Consider the following 24,641-nt stretch of genomic DNA (forward strand, 5'->3'; position numbering starts at 1 on the left):
CCCACCTGGGGTGAGAGGGAGCACTTGATCACTGCTGAATTGCACAGCAAAACAGAATGTAAATACTGAAAAGACTATGGGGGTCATTCCGAGTTGATCGCACGTCGCAACTTTTTACTGCCAGTGCAATCAACTAGATGCCGCCTATGGGGTAGTGTATTTCTGCATAGCAGGGCTGCGGCTGCTATGCAAAAAAAAGCTCTGTGTAAAAGAAGACCAGGGTAAGAGTTACTTACCCTGTGCGATTGATCCAGCGATGTAGGTCCCGGAATTGACGTCAGACATCCGCCCTCCAAACGCCTGGACACGCCTGTGTTGGTCTCACCACTTGCCGAAAACAGTGAGTTGGCGCCTGGTTCCACCTTCCTCCTGTCAATATTCTTGCGGTTGCCGCTGCGACTGCTTTCTTCATTCGCGGCACGGCAACGACACGCCAGTGCAATGCGGCCGCCGCGCATGCGCAGTTCCGACCCGATCACATGGCTGCGAGGAAGTGCAGCATGCAATTGGGTCGGAATGACCCCCGATGTCCCTTTTTCCAAAGGGTGCGCTAAAGGTCCCATTTTCTAAGTCCATATGCTGGAGGTATGATATAGAGGCTAATCAGTATCACTGGAGGTGAGGCAGATTTCAAATGGGGAAGAGAGATTTATATTTGAGAGGGGCATGTCCATCTAATTTGCATTGTACAGATGTGTCCTCATACTGTGCATAATTGCTGCAGTCGCTCAAAACAGCCCCTCTCGTTGCACCAGGTACCGTGAGGTGCTGCTAGCGTTGGGCTTTTCTGTGGGTGAAAATGTGACTAGGATGCACCAGAAGACTACGCTGATTAATCTGATATGTGACAGGCAGAGGTTGATGAGTGGAGGCAGTGGGTGATGGGGGAAGCCAGACGGTAGCAAGGAGAGGCTGTAAATCGTGTGGGGCATGGAGGGAGACTAGTATCAGAGACTGGGTTACTACGCATAGAACCTGTGTGCAGTCACAGATGAGGGGGCACATAAATCAATACCACAGTAAGGGGTAATTCAGGGGGGCATAGTCCACCGGCAACCGGTTCAGTCAAGACATAGGCAGGAAACAAACTCAGGAAGCAGCTGGCCAAATGCTGCTACTGTCTGCATGGGCAGCAGAGTATTAAGCGTCAGAACCAGAGGCAGACTAAGGAGGTCAGGCTGAGGAGTTCCAGATCAGTAGCGATGGTCATCCAAGAAAGAAGGAGGAGCACCGCACAGGGAGATCCCGGGTCAAGGAGAGAGAGGAACCGGGTTGTGCAGAGCCCAAAGGGGAGGAGCTGATCTGTGCCTGCACCGAGGACCACCAGTGGGGAAGATCTGAGCACAGCAGCAACACACTGCAGCTGCAGGATGATCAGAGCAGCAAGCGGCACCAGGCAGCCAGGAGAGCAGCATAGCAGACCTTAGCCAGAGGAGAGGAAGTCACTGGCAGAGAGGAAGGAAGCACCGGGGACTCAGGGAGAGATGAGGGGAGGACATGGAAGCAAAGAAGAGGGCCCCTATACTTCGTCTGGACTGCATCTTTTCTGTGCTATGGTCCGCAGTGCAGCAGCAATGTACTATGAGTTGGTCTGACTCATTATAGTGTTGCTGGCTGCAGGCCCCGGTGCCATGCACCGCCACTAGTTCTGTCACTGTATATGTTATAACTGGCAGAATTATAGAATATTCAGTGTATTATATCAGACTCTGCGCTCATTACATTAGAACTTCGAGATCTGCGCGATTGCAGTCCTGGTGCTATGTAGTATCAGTCAATTTCCCTGACACAGGTCATTCCAATATTATGTCAACCTTAAGATACTTGTTGATGTTGGTAACGTACTTTGGGCCTGATTCAGATCATGTACGCAGAGGATGTGCGACAATATGCTAATGCTGTAGCCACCTGGAAATGGATTGAGACTCCTACCAGCGGCCTTGCAAATATCAGCATCTGCGTACAAACACACAGCGATGATCACAGAGCCTCTGATAATTGACAATCTGAGTTGCACAGAATGATCGCAGGAGACGCTGCCACCATGTTTTCTGCATATGAGCTTGCATATGTAGTCTGAAAATCACCCCAAAAACAGTTGTGACACGCACCCAAATGATCCCTGACGGTCAATTACTTTGCGAAGAAATCCTCATTGCGAGCGGCTTCGCAAAGGTACCTTGACACGTGAGCAGTGCATGCGCAATCTGACGATAATCGCTCAACTTCATAAACATTGTGTACACCTCTGAATAAGGCCCATTGTCACAAATGCTTAGGATATCATTGTTGCTCCAGTAATACACGTGTAGAAGAATATACTTCCTCGCAGTAGTACACTGAAAAGAATGTGTTCATGAGTTGAAGCAATGATTTGACCAGGAAAAGATGGTGAAGGACTTTGTGGAATGTATTTTGAGGCTAAAGATTTTAGAGGTTAAGCAACCATGGAGCAAAGTTGTGTACTGAGCTCAATATGGTATGAAAAGTTTATTTTCTCATGGTACTTTAAATAGTTGTACAAGGGCAGTTATTATGTGGAATGTGGGTATGAACCACCAAGGTACAAACAATCAATGAGCCTTTCTGCTCATCTGTCTCCGCAGAATAGGGCCGGTCTGAATTTCTTTTCCTCCCTACAGTAATTCCTGTACATGAATGCAGTTTTCTGTGCCTCTTGCCAGTGAATAGCATCCGTTTAGAGAAGGGGAGAGATTGCCTCTTGAAGCTGTAGAGTACAGCTGCTCAGTAAGAGATGCGGGACAGACTCCAGCTAGTCCTGTGAGATGATGCAGCAAGTACATCGGAAATCTGTCTTCAGCCCGTTTAATATCTCACTGTTCAGTGTTTTGTGCTCACAGTGGGCTCTTTGACGCAACAGAAGGCTGCTTTTCCACTTCTCAGCTCTGCCCAGTGAATTTGAAGTCTGTGGATTTGATAATCTTCTGGACAAAAAAAGGCTACAGAAGCAAGAAGATTCTTTTTAGGAAGGTTATTATTTCAATCTAAATCTATACATTTTATACGCAAGATGCTGGTTACTGTAAGGATGCCAGTGACATCAACAGAAGGCTCTTACATAGCGATGTCAATTATACCTGCAGTACAGCCAACGCAAAGTCATGGGCGAGGGTTACTTTAGCAACTAGTTTTAAAAACTGAACGTGCTGGATGCAGGAATCTCATGGACTGAACCTGCATTTTATTTCTGTTCTGCTCTCTTTTGGGATATCATGAAAGTTTACTTTGTTTTGTAGTACCAATCGGCTTTATGTTTAATTACATTTGTATGTGGAATTTAGTTTTTGTTTTTTTTCTTGTTGGGCAGATTTTATGTCAACACTCTGGAATCTAGAATTGGATACATGCGTTGAATTCTGATGCACAAGGTAGGTGGTGGTATTTCTTTCCTTTTACATGAATTTATTTTATTACTGATATTGAATCTGTGTGTACATAATTAAAAAAATGCTCATCCCGGTGCATAAAGGCTGTACAACAATAGATAATTTTTTATCTGTAAAAAAAAATGTCTCTTATTTGTTGGTTTACCAAGTGACATACCACCCAGTATTTCAGGTGACCCGAGGGCAAACTACTAATTCTGTGTAAGCTCATATAATGCTGAATAAATAGTATGTGTGTGTGTGTGTGTGTGTGTGAGAGAGAGAAGGTAGGGGGGGGGGGTGTATGTAGCTTCATATATATTTTGGTACATACTGTAACTTTTTCTTCTTCATCAGTGTCTAGATAAGATGCCAATCATCCATCAGACTGTGCACACATAACTTAAGTTTAAAAATGTCACTTTATCAGTCATCTGAGGTTAAATGAGACTGTCAAAGAGCTTACATTTTCATGTTGTAAGAATGTGGCCCTCATAGTAAGCTTATGATGCTTTCAGGAAGTGGTCATTAAGGGTTCATGTTGTGTTTGCTGATTTTATTTTATTTTTTTCATTACATAAATCATGTTTTATTGCTGCAAAATAAAAAAAGATTGTGCAAAGAGTAATGGAATGCAGGAAACATACCTGTACTCATCTCAGATCATTTTAAGTTGTGTGTGACAAAAGTGGTGTCATTACAGGAGAGGTTTTTCTAAAACACAACTAGTCTGAGCACAGTGCTCCCCATGCTGAATAGACAATGTCCCATCTCAGAAAGAAAGATGTGTGGTTCAAATCGATAGATATATAGATCTGCTTTTTATACCATTTCTACCGTTCAGTCATGACTTGGTCAAAGAGGCACTATTCTTTTGTATTCTATCACTATCAATGATATTTAATTCTACCTTCCCTGAGCATCATTATTAAAGAAGCAGTCAGCTGTTGGATGAAACTCCCTTTGTGTCCTGTACTCCCATGTAGTCCCTTGCTCCGACAGGAACGTTCTCTTTATGTTACCTGAACCACACTGTGTACAGCTAAGTAGTTCTCATACACCTTTCAGTGTATGAGAGCACAACTCATCCAGTCTTACTTACTCCTACATAATAACCGCTCTGGCTGCTTGTAATTTACCTCTAATTGATTTTCAGTTGTCCCTGATGCCGGCAGTCATCTGTGATTTTTAGTTGCGTACCTGAGACAGTCAAAAAATAAATACACGATAACCAGAACTAACAGACCCATTTCCCCCCCCCATAATACATAGGTTCGGGAACTTATCCTGGATCCTATGTGTTTTCACACAAAAAATAATCATTTTTGAATAGAAAAAAAAACGGGGAATAATTGAATTGTCCATAGCAAAACATCAGGCAAAAATCGTGATAAACCCCATTTTATTCTCCCGAAAAAGTATTGTGGTCAATCAAATATCCCTCACAGTGTGGTATCAGAGGTATGTGAGGGTCGCCCTCTTTGCAACATGATGGGAGGCAATAAACGAATACACTGTTTAGAAAAATAATTTCTATGTGATGAATAGAGGATAAAACATAATACAAATAGAGTAAGTTATAAATGTAGCCTTTACATTATTTATAGAGCAGTTTAATCAGCTGTGATTTTACCTTGGCTACGAATCTGCATATATTGAGCCTTTCGTTGCTATGTCTGATATCTGCACTGAAAGGAGCACCTGCTTTCTTGCATGACATCATAAACTTACTAAATAGTGAGGTAGATCTTACAAGCTGTTACTTTAGTGGGGAATTGTAGAATCTCTGGGGCTACCCAAGCACTGTGTGTCCTTATGGCATAGCAGATAGTCACAGATTACAGCTTTTATATGAATTTCTGAAGGGGAATTGTGAACAGGTGTTATAACTTCTGTCACAGTTTGATGTAGTTACACATTATATAATACACCACACAAAAATGCACCAGAAATAGTTCTCTCTTTGCATTTGCAGTAATCTCATCTGCACTGTACTGCTGAAAGCAAAGCCTATGGACCTTTGTTGTTTTATTTCTTAAGTTGGGTACACACTAGGCTAGGCGATGTTCCGGTAGGCGGCAGTGTGTACACACTGAGCGATATGCAAACGATATCGCTCGGTGATGTCACGCCGCGGCCGGGCCGTGCATGTAGTTTTTGAATGACAGTTCAAATTGAGCTGCATGCACGGCCAACAGCAAGGATCGTTAACGCCCCACGGGGCCGCACATCGCTCGGCGGCGGCATTATCACTTAGTTATAAAGTAAACAGCGTCGCTCAGGAAGGGTAAAAATGAGTGACATTGTTTAATTTATCGCTAAGTGTGTACCCACCTTTAGTCCTTTTTTGTCTTAAGGCCCATACACATTAGACGATGTCGCTCTGACGTTTCCCCCTCCCGGGCCGGCCGGTCGGCGGCCGCCTGTACGCACTGAGCGATATGACCGCTCATATCGCTCAGTGACGTCACGCCCCCGCCAGCCCTGCATGTAGGTCGTGGACGACAGTCCACATCCTTCATGCATGCCCTACCGACAGCGACGATCGTTGCCGACCCGCGGGGCCGTGCATCGGTCGTCGCTGGCGGCATACACACTTGACGATAAAATGAGCGACGTCGCTCAAGGAGGAGGAAAATGAGCGACGTCGCTCATTTTATCGTTAAGTGTGTATGGACCTTTACAAAGAATTGTATTTACTCTTAACCTGTTTTATTTATTTATATTTACTTATTTAAATTGGACAATATAGCTTTCTAATTTAGGAAATAATTAAAAAAAAGCTGTTCATTTATATGATGTATTATATTGAAGCTCTGTATATGCATCCTGAACTAAGTAGCCTAACTCCAGTGCAAATGCCATTACTGAGTTGCAGAATAGTGCATTGCTGGGCCCCTTAGCAAAAGTAGGAGTCCAGTAATACCACCCTACCCTACTGAGCAGAGAGAGGCTCTACTGAGTGTGCTACTGTATGTCTGATGAATGTGCTGACTACTCTTTTGCCTGCTGGTAGAAGTTATCTGTTTTGCTTTTTTGAGAGAAGAGCAGAGTTGTCAGTCGGGGAGCAGTGGCAGATGATGTTCTGGGAATATCAGTGGGTATTCTGATTTTAGTAATGTTATTCTGTTTTTGTGAGGCCTCTAAATATAGGCACCAATACTGTGTAGTATTTATTGATAGAAAAAATTATATTAAACAAAGTTGAAACAACTTCCCTGAATTGTTAGGAGCATATATCCGCCAGGCGCTTCCATGCCCCTCCTACTATATATCAGATCCTTTATTATACAAGAAGTCCTGATCTTTGGCAGAGCATTGCAATTTTCCTGTGCGTTTCATCTGTGGTTGAGAACGCAACAGAGGAAATAACAATAAGTGTGATCTCGAACCCAGCTTTCTAGTATAGGTGCTAGATATAATGTGCAGTAATTATCATGGTCATATTTTAAGAATAATTGCCTGTGTAGGAACTATGCATGAACACATTTATGTACAAGAGTACTTGGAGGAAACGTGCATATATAAATATCAGGTCCAGATGGTTACTACACATTGGATGAATGTTAAACTGTTTCTGGCCATTTTGTTAAATAATTGTATAACTATAATTAGTGATGAGCGGGTTCGGTTCCTCGGAATCCGAACCCCCCCGAACTTCACCCATTTTACACGGTTCCGAGGCAGACTCTAATCTTCCCGCCTTGCATGGTTAACCCGAGCGCGCCTGAACGTCTTCATCCCGCTGACGGATTCTCGCGAGATTCGTATTCTATATAATGAGCCGCGCGTTGCTGCCATTTTCACTCGTGCAATGGAGATGATAGGGAGAGGACGTGTGCAGCATTTTCTCCGTTGTATTCAGTGTGCTGCAAATATCTGTGCTCAGTGTGCTTGCAAATATCTGTGCTCAGTGTGCTAAAAATATCTACGTTCTCTGCCTGAAAAACGCTCCATATCTGTGCTGCATTGTAGTATATAGTAGGAGGACAGTGCAGAATTTTGCTGACCAGTGACCACCAGTATTATATCAGTACGGTACAGTAGTCCACTGCTCTACCTACCTCTGTGTCGTCAAGTATACTATCCATCCATACCTGTGGTGCATTTAAGTTTTGCGCAGTATATATAGTAGGAGGACAGTGCATAATTTTGCTGACCACCAGTATATAATATATAGCAGTACGGTACAGTAGTCCACTGCTCTACCTACCTCTGTGTCGTCAAGTATACTTTCCATCCATACCTGTGGTGCATCTTAGTTGTTGTGCGCAGTATATATAGTAGGAGGACAGTGCATCATTTTGCTGACCACCAGTATATAATATATAGCAGTAAGGTACAGTAGTCCACTGCTCCACCTACCTCTGTGTCGTCAAGTATACTATCCATCCATACCTGTGGTGCATTTTAGTTGTGCGCAGTATATATAGTAGGAGGACAGTGCATAATTTTGCTGACCACTAGTATATAATATTTAGCAGTACGGTACAGTAGGCCATTGCTATTGATATATTACTGGCATATAATTCCACACATTAAAAAATGGAGAACAAAAATGTGGAGGGTAAAATAGGGAAAGATCAAGATCCACTTCCACCTCGTGCTGAAGCTGCTGCCACTAGTCATGGCCGAGACGATGAAATGCCATCAACGTCGTCTGCCAAGGCCGATGCCCAATGTCATAGTGGAGAGCATGTAAAATCCAAAAAACAAAAGTTCAGTAAAATGACCCAAAAATCTAAATTAAAAGCGTCTGAGGAGAAGCGTAAACTTGCCAATATGCCATTTACGACACGGAGTGGCAAGGAACGGCTGAGACCCTGGCCTATGTTCATGGCTAGTGGTTCAGATTCACATGAGGATGGAAGCACTCATCCTCTCGATAGAAAAATGAAAAGACTTAAGCTGGCAAAAGCACAGCAAAGAACTGTGCGTTCTTCTAAATCACAAATCCCCAAGGAGAGTCCAATTGTGTCGGTTGTGCCTGACCTTCCCAACACTGGACGGGAAGAGCTTGCGCCTTCCACCATTTGCACGCCCCCTGCGAGTGCTGGAAGGAGCACCCGCAGTCCAGTTCCTGATAGTCAAATTGAAGATGTCACTGTTGAAGTACACCAGGATGAGGATATAGGTGTTGCTGGCGCTGAGGAGGAAATTGACAAGGAGGATTCTGATGGTGAGGTGGTTTGTTTAAGTCAGGCACCCGGGGAGACACCTGTTGTCCGTGGGACGAATATGGCCATTGACATGCCTGGTCAAATTACAAAAAAAATCACCTCTTCGGTGTGGAATTATTTCAACAGAAATGCGGACAACTGGTGTCAAGCCGTGTGTTGCCTTTGTCAAGCTGTAATAAGTAGGGGCAAGGACGTTAACCACCTAGGAACATCCTCCCTTATACGTCACCTGGAGCGCATTCATCAGAAGTCATTGACAAGTTCAAAAACTTTGGATGACAGCAGAAGTAGTCCACTGCCAACTAAATCCCTTCCTCTTGTAACCAAGCTCCTGCAAACCACACCACCAACTCCCTCAGTGTCAATTTCCTCTTTAGACCGGAAAGCCAAGCCCTGCAGGCCATGTCACTGTCAAGTTTGACGAGTCCTCTCCTGCCTTGGATTCCTCCGATGCATCCTTGAGTGTAACACCTACTGCTGCTGGCGCTGCTGTTGTTGCTGCTGGGAGTCTATCGTCATCCCAGACGGGAAGTCGGAAGACCACTTGTACTACTTCCAGTAAGCAATTGACTGTCCAACAGTCCTTTGCGAGGAAGATGAAATATCACAGCAGTCATCCTGCTGCAAAGCGGATAACTCAGGCCTTGGCAGCCTGGGCGGTGTAAAACGTGTTTCCGGTATCCACCGTTAATTCACAGGAACCTAGAGATTTGCTTGAGGTACTGTGTTCCCGGTACCAAATACCATCTAGGTTCCATTTCTCTAGGCAGGCGATACCGAGAATGTACACAGACCTCAGAAAAAGAGTTACCAGTGTCCTAAAAAATGCAGTTGTATCCAATGTCCACTTAACCACGGACATGTGGACAAGTGGAGCAGGGCAGACTAAGGACTATATGACTGTGACAGCCCACTGGGTAGATGTATTGCCTCCCGCAGCAAGAACAGCAGCGGCGGCACCAGTAGCAGCATCTCGCAAACGCCAACTCAATCCTAGGCAGGCTACGCTTTGTATCACCGCTTTCCATAAGAGGCACACAGCTGACAACCTCTTACGGAAACTGAGAAACATCATCGCAGAATGGCTTACCCCAATTGGACTCTCCTGGGGATTTGTGACATCGGACAACGCCACCAATATTGTCCGTGCATTACATGTGGGCAAATTCCAGCACGTCCCATGTTTTGCACATACATTGAATTTGGTGGTGCAGAATTATTTGAAAAACGACAGGGGCGTGCAAGAGATGCTGTCGGTGGCCCGAAGAATTGCGGGCCACTTTCAGCATTCAGCCACCGCGTGCCGAAGACTGGAGCACCAGCAAACACTCCTGAATCTGCCCCGCCATCATCTGAAGCAAGAGGTGGTAACGAGGTGGAATTCAACCCTCTATATGCTTCAGAGTATGAAGGAGCAGTAAAAGGCCATTCAAGCCTATACATCTGCATACGATATAGGCAAAGGAGGGGGAATGCACCTGACTCAAGTGCAGTGGAGAATGATTTAAACGTTGTGCAAGGTTCTGCAACCCTTTGAACTTGCCACACGTGAAGTCAGTTCAGACACTGCCAGCCTGAGTCAGGTCATTCACCTTATCAGGCTTTTGCAGAAGAAGCTGGAGAGATTGAAGGAGGAGCTAAAACAGAGCGATTCCGCTAGGCATGTGGGACTTGTGGATGGAGCTCTTAATTCGCTTAACCAGGATTCACGGGTGGTCAATCTTTTGAAATCAGAGCACTACATTTTGGCCACCGTGCTCGATCCTAGATTTAAAACCTACGTTGGATCTCTCTTTCCGGCAGACACAAGTCTGCAGAGGTTCAAAGACCTGCTGGTGAGAAAATTGTCAAGTCAAGTGGAACGTGACCCGTCAACAGCTCCTCCTTCACATTCTCCCGCAACTGGTGCTGCGAGGAAAAGGCTAAGAATTCCGAGCCCACCCGCTGGCGGTCAGGACTGAAGGACCTGCCAATGATTACTGACATGTCGTCTACTGTCACTGCATATGATTCTGTCACCATTGAAAGAATGGTGGAGGATTATATGAGTGACCGCATCCAAGTAGGCACGTCAGACAGTCCGTACGTATACTGGCAGGAAAAAGAGGCAATTTGGAGGCCCTTGCACAAACTGGATTTATTTTACCTAAGTTGCCCCTCCTCCAGTGTGTACTCCGAAAGAGTGTTTAGTGCAGCCGCTCACCTTGTCAGCAATCGGCGTACATTCACCAGCAATTGCATCCAGAAAGTACACAGGGACCTGAGATGGTGGATTCCAGTGGGGACGAATTAATAATCTGTGAGGAGGGGGATGTACACAGTGAAAGGGGCGAGGAATCGGACGATGAGGAGGAGGTGGACATCTTGCCTCTGTTGAGCCAGTTTGTGCAAGGAGAGATTGGTTGGTTTGGGCCCCCACCAAAAAAGAAGCAGTCATTTCAGTCACAGTCGTGTGGCGGACCCTGTCGCTGAAATGATGGGTTTGTTAAAGTGTGCATGTCCTGTTTATACAACATAAGGGTGGGTGGGAGGGCCCAAGGACAATTCCATCTTGCACCTCTTTTTTTCTTTAATTTATCTTTGCATCATGTGCTGTTTGGGGACTATTTTTTTAAGTGCCATCCTGTCTGACACTGCAGTGCCACTCCTAGATAGGCCAGTTGTTTGTGTCGGCCACTTGGGTCGCTTAGCTTAACCATCCAGTGACCTTGGTGTACCTCTTTTTTTTCTTTGCATCATGTGCTGTTTGGGGACTATTTTTTAAATCTGCCATCCTGTCTGACACTGCAGTGCCACTCCTAGATGGGCCAGGTGTTTGTGTCGGCCACTTGGGTCGCTTAGCTTAGTCATCCAGCGACCTCGGTGCAAATTTTAGGACTAAAAATAATATTGTGAGGTGTTTAGAACAGACTGAAAATGAGTGGAAATTATGGTTATTGAGGTTAATAATACGATGGGTCCAAAATGACCCCCAAATTCTATGATTTAAGTTGTTTTTGAGGTTTTTTTGTAAAAAAACACCCGAATCCAAAACACACCGTAATCCGACAAAAATTTTTTAGGGAGGTTTTGCCAAAACGCGTCCGATTCCAAAAAAAGGCCGCGGAACCGAATCCAAAACCAAAACACAAAACCCGAAAAATGTCCGGTGCAAATCTCTAACTAGAATGTAAGGGTGTGTACACACAGTGAGATATTTTCTTTCAATTTTGACTATATAGTCAAAATCGCAAGAAAAGTTAGTGCAAATCGCAAGGTGTTATGCCACTTGCTATCCCGATTCGATCCCGATGCGCGGTCCCCCCAGGTCGGCATCGCAAGAAAAGATAGACTGTGCAGGCAAGTTAATCCTTGCTAGATCGGTGTACTATCTAGTTCATCTCACATGTCAATGACATCTCACATAAGCCAAAATCTCACATAAGCCAAAATCGTGAGAACACATAGTTCATATTTCAAGAAAAGTTAGTCAAAATCGGTGGTGCTGGGCTCCGGGGAGTTCAAGGGAAATCGCAAGTGAAAATCGTCCATAGCAAGGATCTCACCGTGTGTACACACCCTAACAGTGATTAAGTTTCTACATACAATATGTACTTGAATCTTTGATTTTATATAGTCTTGTTTGTTGGATTGCACATAGAGACTAGCAGCTTCTGCCACCCTTATGACGTACTGTGGGCCCTGAATGTCTGCTGTATAAGCAGCTTTCTGGCACTATTACCAAATGCAGGATCTGTCTAATAATTGTTAATGCATACAGCACTAACAACAGAGGACGGTGACAGGTCCAAGCAATCAGTGACTTATGAAGCAAGTTGAATGCCTAATAATTACTTAAAAGGTGAAACACAAAAGCTGCTTGAGCAAGAGTGCATGTAGCTTTTTAAACCTTTTTTTTTTTAATATAATTGGAAGTACAGTGCAGTGCAATTGCAGCATTGCAAAAATTCCCCAAAGCACCAATAAAACACAATATTAATGCTACAAAAGGCCTTGCAAGTCCTTTCTACCACCTGTGTGAGGGAGGCCCTGGCACAAAAGGAAAAGAAAACTTCTCCACTCTGCAGTGCAGCTTCACTGAAACCAGTTCATAAGGTAGGTACCATACGTAGGATTTTGTAGCTACATAAATTCATGCTTCTCTTCTCCATTGTATTTTTAGCTGTCAGCATAGGCGTGCGCAGGACATTTTATTAGGGGGTGCACGAATAGAAGGGCGTGTTTAGCACCGCCTATCAGGCGTGTCCACCACCACATATTGGCATTCAATGCTAACTAAATAATATAGAGAATTGATGCACATATATATATATATATAGATAGATAGATAGATAAAATCTGTTTAATATATGTTCAATTTGTATATTTTATTACCATAGATTATATCCTAATCTCTCGAAATATATATTGATATTGAATTTTAACTTGTCCTCCTCCAAGAGGAATGCTGTATTCTGTGGCATTGGCACATGATGAGGAGAGAAAGAGAGCGTGGGTGGGAGCATAAGCGGGCATGCACGCGGCATGACATCATCACGACACATCTCACAGGTTAGAGCAGGGATGGGGAACCTTCGGCTCTCCAGCTGTTGTTGAACTACACATCCCAGCATGCCCTGCAACAGTTTTAGCATGGCCAAATAGCAAAACTGTAGCAAGGCATGCTGGTATGTGTAGTTCAACAACAGCTGGAGGGCCGAAGGTTCCCCATCCCTGGGTTAGAGGAACTGGAAGTAGGATTACGTCAGTGATACTGCACCATACAAATGAATGACACACAGACTGAGCGGAGGGGGTGGCGGGCGCAATGGGTGGGAGGACAGAAATGAGCACACTCTGCGATCGCCGATACTGCAGCATCAGGTACGTGTGAGGGGGTTACAGACATTAGGGGGGGGTGCCTGTGCGCACCAAGCACCCCCCCCCTGCCGCCGCCTATGGCTGTCTGTTTGTAATGGACTAGCCAAAGTATAAATAAATTAATGATTTTTAGCCTATCTCTTAAATTCCTTTAGTCTCCTCAATCCACATTTAATTATAATCTACCACTGCTAGTGCTATGGAAGTTCCCATTTATACACAGTTAAACATAATTCCAATCCAACGGCAGAATAACTTGATGCTCATGCTTTTCTAAAAATTTACTGGGAAGTAAAGTAAAACTTGAACATTCTAGTTTCCAACAGAAATGTTTTTAAGAGATGTCCAACTCCCAGCATTCCAGGTATAAAAAAATGGAATAAATTATTTTCACACCTTCTGAAGCAATCAGAACTTGATCTATAAAATGGCACTTAGACCTAAGCTATAAAACCACACTTTTTTGGGGGGTGGGCAAAAGTTAAAATCCTATTGGAGTGGATGCCCACTGTTTTTCATTTGTGGCACCACCATTCCTGACCACCTCTGCTGTAGAATATTTTTTTCCCAATTACTAGATATGGTTGAGGATTTTTTTTTATCTTGTGTGTGGGTGGAGGGGGTGGGGGGGGGGGGGGTGTTAAGTTGTTAAGTGACAAATAGAGCAAAAAGCAAATAATACAATATATATAATTAAATATATTAAATATATAAAGTATTAATAAAAAGAAAAGGTGGGGCATTTAGAAGAGAAAACTATTATTTTCCAGCTAAAAAGAGTTTGTTTTATCTTGAAAGGCAGGTTTCCAGATAGTTGTTAATGTGTGCTTGAAAGTGCTACCTAGTACAAGGGTGGGCAGCCTGTCGGTCAGCATCACGTGTGACAGTGACATTACAGGATCATTCCAGGGTTCCATGTTTGTGATATATGTAAAATACAAACCGGAGAATAGAATTGTAGGACACTGACACTCTAGTCTCAGTTAGAAAAAGGAAGGTTTCCACAGATCAAGTAGACCAGGGGTATTATTCAACATGCAGCCTTACCCTGCTATACGTACTACACATCCAAGCAAACCCTGTCACAGTTTTGCTATTAGGGCATGCTAAAACTGTGGCAGGGTATGCTGTTATGTCTAGTTCCACAGTAGCTTGAGAACCACATGTTGAATATCTCTGTAGTAGACAATTGCCTTAATGGAACAAAATGGGGTGTGAATTAGATGAGAGCAAATACAATATGAAGTAGAAATGAATGCAGGCAACATGATTGATTAAGACGTAAGTCCAAACTATTTCTTATTAGTCCAGCTGTTAATGGCTCTGAATATTTCAATTAATTAGAGAACATTCTGCACCATAGGGTGCCATTGCCAGTATTAAACTCTACTCTGTATGCCATCCTCTGTGTAACTACTAGGACAGTAATTCATCTTGTTGGATGAAAATTGCACAGCAGTGCTCACATTTGTGTTGCAAAATGTCAACTACAATACTAGTCCTAATTCCCCTTTAGTGTGTACATCATGGTAGAGTATGGTACAGGAACATTGCTAATTTTCCTGTGCACCTTCATAGGATACAAGGAGATATTAGTAATGTTAAGGGCCCCATACACTTATATGACATGACAGTACGTCATGTCATATAAGATTTCCTCCAACCTCCCGGCAGCCTCCCCGTTGGCAGGATAGTATTAGATATATCGTTTGCAGGTTTTTTTTTGCATACAATGTATCTTTTACTTTCCCATCCATTACTGCGGGATCCGACCTATGACGAGTGCAGCACTCGTGATATGTCGGATCTAGGGGGATCCGATCTGATGCACACGGGAACGCGGATCGGATCGGGGGAAAAGCACACCGAAAATGCACGATTTCACCCATTATATATCGGGCCGAATGCCCGAATTGGGCTGAAATCGGGCATTATCGGTCTATGTGTATGGGGCCCTTTACAAGGCGTGAAGTGCTTTCCCCTGACATTTGGAAGCACATTTGCTTCAATGCCTTAGAATTGTGACTCATACTCCCCATATAATGTAGGGAACTATATAAAATGTACATTTTAGACTGCTTTTTGTTTCTTTCATAAGCCTCAAAAAAAAAGAAAAATCTGCAGTGTGAAAGAAGGCCTTATCACAAAACGATTTCAAAGGGATTCTGGATGTAGATAATTTTCTTGTCTGACGTACAAAGGGGAGTATGAGCACTGTATAATAAACCCTTTAAAAGTCAGCAAGTTGGTCTTAAAATAACTGGAAACCACTGTAGGATGTGAAAGGGAGGCTGGTTACATATTATAATAATATAGCTGCAGCATTCTGCACCAACTATTGTATGTAATTTCCTGTCTGCTAATCTCACCACAAATTAGTCATGCAACAATACATGGTCATTGGCCTGCTGTCACCGTATATAGGTGGGCCAAAATTTCGCCTGAAGCCAGATTTAAAAAATCATGATTATTACAAGGAAATAAGTTAGATTATTTAATTTTTTTGTTTTTTATGTCTGTCTTACTGTAAATGTACAATAAGATAGAGGTCCCAGTAAGTGACTGGTGGACTATTGGACTACTATTAAAGGAAAAGTTGACCAATGGCAGATCATTTTCTCAATTTCACTGATCTTTGAATAATATCTCAGACGTTATGTTTCAAAAATCTGGTTCTCTCCATATGCATCACGCAGAAAAAAAAATGCAGGTGCACACTCGACATACTAAACACTGCTAATCAGAATAATTATAATAAACTGTGCAATATAACTGAGTAATTTCAGGTGCTTAGCATAATTTTGGCCAATATTATGGATTCACCAACTGTCACCAGGTTACCTAACAGTAAGGTTCAAGTCATGGGCACGGGGCCCCCCAGGCGATTACAAGCTAACCATCTGTCGTGGGGAATAAGATGGGAGAAATTAAGTAACCTGTGTGAGAACAAACCAGGTAGTCTTTTTTTGAAGTCCTTACTTCGTAAGGTTGTAGTAATTTGCATAGAGTCTGGGAAAGTGTTCATATAAATATCCCCTATTCTACAGAATTTTTTGACACCATTTTCAATATCATAGAGCGTTACGTCTATCGAAATATACTGTATATATTCTAGTAAGGTAGTAGGCAGTTAGTTAAAAGACTGGCCTGATTTTCTTTTACACTAATGAGAGGTTTAAATGTTAAAAATTGTTACATAAGTTAGCAGTGTTAAGCATTGAGTGTGCACCTGCATTTCCTTTTTATTTCTTGTGTGGAACTACAAATCTTCGCATGATAGCACCTCATTATGTTTAGAATTAGGGTGTGCAATCCAAGGCCCCCGCCGCATATATCTCTCCATATGTATGAGGGGAATTCTCAGAGGTGGATTTAGACCTCATGGGTCCCTAAGCAAGATACAGATTTGGGGCCCCGTCCCTCAAACAGCACTATATTTTCCTTCTTGATTTATACCTCTTACATTATTTGTTGTTTCTCTGACGTCCTAGTGGATGCTGGGAACTCCGAAAGGACCATGGGGAATAGCGGCTCCGCAGGAGACTGGGCACAACTAAAGAAAGCTTTTAGGTCACCTGGTGTGCACTGGCTCCTCCCACTATGACCCTCCTCCAAGCCTCAGTTAGATTTTGTGCCCGGCCGAGGTTGGATGCACACTAGGGGCTCTCCTGAGCTTCTAGAAAGAAAGTATATAATTAGGTTTTTTATTTTACAGTGAGACCTGCTGGCAACAGGCTCACTGCAGCGAGGGACTAAGGGGAGAAGAAGCGAACCTAACTGCTTGCAGCTAGCTTGGGCTTCTTAGGCTACTGGACACCATTAGCTCCAGAGGGATCGACCGCATGGAACTGGCCTTGGTGTTCGGTCCCGGAGCCGCGCCGCCGTCCCCCTTACAGAGCCAGAAGCAAGAAGAGGTCCTGAAAATCGGCGGCAGAAGACATCAGTCTTCACCAAGGTAGCGCATAGCACTGCAGCTGTGCGCCATTGCTCCTCATGCACACTTCACACTCCGGTCACTGAGGGTGCAGGGCGCTGGGGGGGGGCGCCCTGAGCAGCAATAAAAACACCTTGGCTGGCATATATATCACAATATATAGCCCCAGAGGCTATATATGTGATAAATACCCCTGCCAGAATCCATAAAAAAGCGGGAGAAAAGTCCGCGAAAAAGGGGCGGAGCTATCTCTCTCAGCACACTGGCGCCATTTTCTCTTCACAGTGCAACTGGAAGACAGCTCCCCAGGCTCTCCCCTGTAGTTTTCAGGCTCAAAGGGTTAAAAAGAGAGGGGGGGCACTAAAATTAGGCGCAATATTGTATATACAAGCAGCTATTGGGAAAAATTCACTCAATATAGTGTTAATCCCTAAATTATATAGCGCTCTGGTGTGTGCTGGCATACTCTCTCTCTGTCTCCCCAAAGGGCTGTGTGGGGTCCTGTCCTCAGTCAGAGCATTCCCTGTGTGTGTGCGGTGTGTCGGTACGGCTGTGTCGACACGTTTGATGAGGATGCTTATGTGATGGCAGAGCAGATGCCGATAAATGTGATGTCGCCCCCTGTGGGCCGACACCAGAGTGGATGGATAGGTGGAAGGTATAAACCGACAGTGTCAACTCCTTACATAAAAGGCTGGATGACGTAACAGCTATGGGACAGCCGGCTTCTCAGCCCGCGCCTGCCCAGGCGTCTCAAAGGCCATCAGGGGCTCAAAAACGCCCGCTCCCTCAGATGGCAGACACAGATGTCGACACGGAGTCCGACTCCAGTGTCGACGAGGTTGAGACATATACACAATCCACTAGGAACATCCGTTACATGATCCCGGCAATAAAAAATGTGTTACACATTTCTGACATTAACCCAAGTACCACTAAAAAAGGGTTTTATGTTTGGGGAGAAAAAGCAGGCAGTGTTTTGTTCCCCCATCAAATGAGTGGATGAAATGTGAAAAAGCGTGGGTTCCCCCGATATCCCCTAGGGTGGATAAGGCGATCACACGTTTGTCAAAAAAGGTGGCACTGCCGTCTTAGGATACGGCCACTTTGAAGGTACCTGCTGATAAAAAGCAGGAGCTATCCTGAAGTCTGTATTTACACACTCAGGTACTAGACTGAGACCTGCAGATAGTGTTGCTGCAGCGTGGTCTGTAACCCTGTCAAACAGGGATACTATTTTGCGAACATAAGACGTCGTCTTACATACGAGGGATGCACAGAGGGATATTTTGCCGGCTGGCATCCAGAATTAATGCAATGTCCATACCCGACACTGGACAGGTGATGCTGACTTTAAAAGGCACATAGAGCCTTATAAGGGTGAGGAATTGTTTGGGGATGGTCTTTGGGACCTCGTATCCACAGCAACAGCTGGGAAGAAATTTTTTTTACCTCAGGTTTCCTCACAGCCTCAGAAAGCACTGTATTATCAGGTACAGTCCTTTCGGCTTCAGAAATGCAAGCGTGTAAAACGAGGGAAGAGGGAAAAAGCTGCACCAGTCAGCCAGTTCCCAGAATCAAAATTCTTCCCCCGCTTCCTCTTGAGTCCACCGCATGACGGGGGGGGCTCCACAGGCGAAGCCAGGTACGGTGGGGGGCCACCTCAAAAATTTCAGCGATCAGTGGGCTCGCTCACAGGTGGATCCCTAGATCCTTCAAGTAGTATCTCAGGGGTACAAGCTGGAATTCGAGGCGTCTCCCCCCGCCGTTTCCTCAAATCTGCCTTGCCGACAACTCCCTCAGGCAGGGAGACTGTGCTAGAGGCAATTCACAAGCTGTATTCCCAGCAGGTGATAGTCAAGGTGCCCCTACTTCAACAAGGACGGGGTTACTATTCCACACTGTTTGTGGTACCGAAACCGGACGGTTCGGTGAGACCCATTTTAGATTTGAAATCCTTGAACACATACATAAAAAAATTCAAGTTCAAGATGGAATCGCTCAGGGCGATTATTGCAAGCCTGGAGGAGGGGGATTACATGGTATCCCTGGACATCAAGGAGGCTTACCTACATGTCCCCATTTACCATCCTCACCAGGAGTACCTCAGATTTGTGGTACAGGATTGCCATTACCAATTCCAAACACTGCCGTTTGGACTGTCCACGGCACCGAGGGTCTTTACCAAGGTAATGGCAGAAATTATTATACTCCTTCGAGAAAGGAAGTTTTAATTATCCCGTACTTGGACGATCTCCTTATAAAGGCGAGGTCCAAGGAGCAGTTGTTGGTCGGAGTAGCACTATCTCGGTAGTGCTACAACAGCACGGATGGATTCTATACATTCCAAAGTCACAGCTGGTTCCTACCACATGCCTACTGTTCCTGGGGATGGTTCTGGACACAGAACAGAAAAAAGTGTTTCTCCCGCAGGAGAAAGCCAAGGAGCTGTCATCTCTAGTCAGAGACCTCCTGAACCTAAAACAGGTATCGGTGCATCACTGTACACGAGGCCTGGGAAAAATGGTAGCTTCTTGCAAAGCAAAATTCCATTCTGCAGGTTCCATGCAAGAACCTTTCAGTGGGACCTCTTGGACAAGTGGTCGGGATCGCATCTTCAGATGCATCGGCTGATAACCCTGTCTCCAAGGACCAGGGTATCTCTACTGTGGTGGCTGCAGAGTGCTCATCTTCAAGAGGGCCGCAGATTCGGCATACAGGACTGGGTCCTGGTAACCACGGATGCCAGCCTTCGAGGCTGGGGGGCAGTCACACAGGGAAGAAATTTCCAAGGACTTTGGTCAAGTCAGGAGTCGTCCCTACACATAAATATTCTGGAACTGAGGGCCATTTACAATGCCCTAAGTCTGGCAAGGCCTCTGCTTCAAAACCAGCCGGTACTGATCCAATCAGACAACATCACGGCAGTCGCCCATGTAAACCGACAGGGCGGCACAAGAAGCAGGATGGCGATGGCAGAAGCCACAAGGATTCTCCGATGGGCGGAAAATCACGTCTTAGCACTGTCAGCAGTGTTCATTCCGGGAGTGGACAACTGGGAAGCAGACTTCCTCAGCGGACACGACCTACACCCGGGAGAGTGGGGACTTCATCCAGAAGTCTTCCAACTGTTTGTAAACCGTTGGGAAAGGCCACAGGTGGACATGATGGCGTCCCGCCTAAACAGAGATATTGCGCCAGGTCAAGGGAGCCTCAGGCGATAGCTGTGGATGCTCTAGTGACACCGTGCGTGTTCCAGTCAGTTTATGTGTTCCCTCCTCTGCCTCTCATACCAAGGGTACTGAGAATAATAAGAAAACGAGGAGTAAGAACAATACTCGTGGTTCCGGATTGGCCAAGACGAGCGTGGTACCCGGAACTTCAAGAGATGATCTCAGAGGACCCATGGCCTCTGCCGCTCAGACAGGACCTGCTGCAGCAGGGGCCCTGTCTGTTCCAAGACTTACCGCGGCTGCGTTTGACGGCATGGCGGTTGAACGCCGGATCCTGAAGGAAAAGGGCATTCCGGAGGAAGTCATTCCTACGCTGATTAAAGCCAGGAAAAATGTAACTGCAAAGCATTATCACCGCATATGGCGGATGTATGTTGCTTGGTGTGAGGCCAAAAAGGCCCCAACAGAGGAATTTCAACTGGGTCGATTTCTGCATTTCCTACAAGCAGGAGTGACTATGGGCCTGAAATTAGGCTCCATTAAGGTACAGATCTCGGCTCTGTCGATTTTCTTCCAGAAAGAACTAGCTTCACTACCTGAAGTTCAGACGTTTGTTAAGGGAGTGCTGCATATTCAGCCCCCTTTTGTGCCTCCAGTGGCACCTTGGGATCTCAACGTGGTGTTGAGTTTCTTAAAATCACATTGGTTTGAGCCACTTAAAACCGTGGATCTAAAATATCTCACGTGGAAAGTGGTCATGTTATTGGCCTTGGCTTCAGCCAGGCGTGTGTCAGAATTGGCGGCTTTGTCATGTAAAAGCCCTTATCTGATTTTCCATATGGATAGGGCAGAATTGAGGACTCGTCCCCAGTTTCTCCCTAAGGTGGTATCAGCTTTTCACTTGAACCAACCTATTGTGGTGCCTGCGGCTACTAGGGACTTGGAGGATTCCAAGTTGCTGGACGTAGTCAGGGCCTTGAAAATTTATGTTTCCAGGACAGCTAGAGTCAGGAAAACTGACTCGCTATTTATCCTGTATGCACCCAACAAGCTGGGTGCTCCTGCTTCTAAGCAGACTATTGCTCGCTGGATTTGTAGCACAATTCAGCTGGCGCATTCTGCGGCTGGACTGCCGCATCCTAAATCAGTAAAAGCCCATTCCACAAGGAAGGTGGGCTCATCTTGGGCGGCTGCCCGAGGGGTCTCGGCTTTACAACTTTGCCGAGCTGGTACTTGGTCAGGGGCAAACACGTTTGCAAAATTCTACAAATTTTATACCCTGGCTGAGGAGGACCTTGAGTTCTCTCATTTGGTGCTGCAGAGTCATCCGCACTCTCCCGCCCGTTTGGGAGCTTTGGTATAATCCCCATGGTCCTTTCGGAGTTCCCAGCATCCACTAGGACGTCAGAGAAAATAAGATTTTACTCACCGGTAAATCTATGTCTCGTAGTCCGTAGTGGATGCTGGGCGCCAGTCCCAAGTGCGGATTGTCTGCAATACTTGTACATAGTTATTGTTAACTAAAGGGTTATTGTTGAGCCATCTGTTGAGAGGCTCAGTTGTTTTCATACTGTTAAACTGGGTATGGTATCACGAGTTATACGGTGTGGCTGGTAAGAGTCTTACCCGGGATTCAAAATCCTTCCTTATTATGTCAGCTCGTCCGGGCACAGTGTCCTAACTGAGGCTTGGAGGAGGGTCATAGTGGGAGGAGCCAGTGCACACCAGGTGACCTAAAAGCTTTCTTTAGTTGTGCCCAGTCTCCTGCGGAGCCGCTATTCCCCATGGTCCTTTCGGAGTTCCCAGCATCCACTACGGACTACGAAAAATAGATTTACCGGTGAGTAAAATCTTATTTTTTTCCACCTCTATTACAGTATATTACTTCCCCCCTTCACTGAGTGTACCATGTCCACTCACTGACTGTATTTTATATCAGCATTTTATAATACCCATTATTTTCAGTCAGTGTGAGTGTATTAATTATATATCAGTGCCCCACTGATTGTAGCAGGCAGGCCCCCATTGTCAATACACAGTAGTACTTAAAATAAAGTATAATGGCATATTGATATATCATCAGTCAGCGGAGGTCTTGGTCCACCTGAAATGCCCTCCATACAGCCATATCAGCGGGCCCTCCTGAGACCCACAGGGCCCTATGCAGCCGCCTTGGTTGTCTTGTGGTAAATCCTTCTCTGGGTATTAGCCCCATTCATTTTTTGGCCTGAAAAAAGGGCTACTATTGCAATTTTAGCCCGATCGGGAGTATCAGGCTATCCTTTTCTAGCCATTTTTTCCACCTAAAAAATTTCTTATCCTCCAAATCTAACTCTCTCTGCTCATGTTATGTTATATCTGCCCCCCCCTGCAGTGCACATGGTTTTGCCCAACTGCTAACAAATTTTCTGCTGCGATCAACTCTTAATTACGCCCCATGTTTTATGCACATACACTGCATCATCATTCGATGGATGGATCAGTCAGCGTCTTTTGAGTGTATACTTCTTGTGGGGTATCGACAGACAATCCATCGTATAGGGGCACACGATGGGTCGTAATATCGTATGCACATCGTGTGTCAAAAAAAGACCAAATTATGTGTCCAGGACTGCCAGGGAGCACACAGAGTTCAAGGGAAATCGTGAGACGATTTGGAAGAGAAACAAATGGTCCAATCAATAGATTGCCAAATTTCGAGTTACTCCATAGACACTGGTACAGTATATAGTACATTAAATCCATTCACAGAAGAGTACATGGATGGGCAGAAGAAGAAAATGACAAGTAGGATAAGTTCAAAAAGGTTTTGAGCAAGATCCAAAGACATGTTTACTAGTACCTCAGAATCAGACCCTTGTGTGACCACTGCTGGCTACCTCCACGCATCTCCAGCAAAAGCACACTCAAGATGATATATGGACACCCCTTCTTATAATTCAGGTCAAATTGAGTGGGTCCCACATGGTTGATCCATCCACCCTCAAAATAATCCACTACCAGCACGCCCCCAGCAATGGGCCAGGTACTCTACCCAACCTACATCAATCATCACCCCCTCCCTCCCCCCCCCTCCATCCCCCACTACCCTATATGTACATTACAAATTAGTAGTCAAGGGACTTGACATTATGGGGTGTATTTAATAATTGGTGGAATTTGCCGTCTTGTTGGAAATCCGGCGATCCGCATGTACAGTATTGTCGGAAGAGTGGACAAACCCGACAGGTTTTAGCTCCGTTTCCGACAATGTCAATCCGACTTTAAAAAAAGTCAGATTGCCATTGTCGGGACCGGGCCAAACCTGTGGGGTTTGGCCCGGCATTGAATACTGACCTGTCAGATCCTTTCCGTCGGAATGGATCTGACAGATATTGAATACAGCCCTATGTGGGGGAATAAACTACTCCTCTTACCTTGAGTCAGGAGCCTCAGAAATTACAGCTTGTTTAGGGTTACAAGGTGCTATAAAAACTATCTGGCAGTATGTTTAAGATTGGACTCTGATTTTGGCTATCAACATGTTTGAGGTGAAGTGATTATCGGTATATGTTTTAGAGACCAGGACTGAGTAAAGCTGCATAGTAATGCATCAGCTTTTAGATTTTTTCAACCTGTATGAAAGAAGTTGTCAAATATGAACTAATTTAACTCCGGAATTCATTTTTCAATAAATCCATCAGTGCCTCCACTGTATAATGTGCCTGATTCAGAGATGGATGCATTAGCTAATGCCGCAGGAGGCGTCTTGTGTAAAGAGGTGCCTCCTGCAGGCTTCTGTGATCCGCTGGTGCGTTCCGAAGACAAAGCATCAGATGACACTTGAATATCGGTCATCTCCCAGGTTACTGAGGATGGATGGTATTTTGACATAGCCAGGGCCAGTGAGGCTACGTCTGAGGACAAGCTACTGTCCTTTGCATACCCAGAAAATGGGTGCGTTTTCTGTAATGTTGGCCATCGATGCCCATTCCCCACCCCCAAATGGCCACAGCCTGTCTATCAGCTGCAGCTTATAGAGTACTGCCATCGATCTCAGACAGAGATCTGCACAACCGCAGCGCTGCAGATTTTGTGCATGTGCAGATTTCAGAACATCGGAGATGTG

At 45.0% G+C, this 24,641-nt stretch overlaps 1 protein-coding gene across 7 annotated transcripts in view; it reads left to right on the top strand.

Moving 5' to 3' along the window:
• Positions 1 to 24,641, top strand: part of CSGALNACT1 (chondroitin sulfate N-acetylgalactosaminyltransferase 1) — a 558,708-nt gene that overhangs the window by 248,817 nt on the left and 285,250 nt on the right. For 5 of the 7 annotated variants that reach the window (XM_063919982.1, XM_063919986.1, XM_063919983.1 and 2 more), the window contains one exon: positions 3,329 to 3,389. The exons of 1 other annotated variant lie outside the window; for it this stretch is intronic. The gene's annotated coding sequence lies outside the window, so the exon portion shown is untranslated. Of the gene's footprint in view, positions 1 to 2,784; positions 2,992 to 3,328; positions 3,390 to 24,641 lie in introns of those variants that run through there. One more of the 7 variants, XM_063919987.1, reaches the window with a different exon arrangement.

Source organism: Pseudophryne corroboree, chromosome 1 (assembly GCF_028390025.1).
Source record: "Pseudophryne corroboree isolate aPseCor3 chromosome 1, aPseCor3.hap2, whole genome shotgun sequence".
NCBI classification, from domain to species: Eukaryota; Metazoa; Chordata; class Amphibia; order Anura; family Myobatrachidae; genus Pseudophryne; species Pseudophryne corroboree.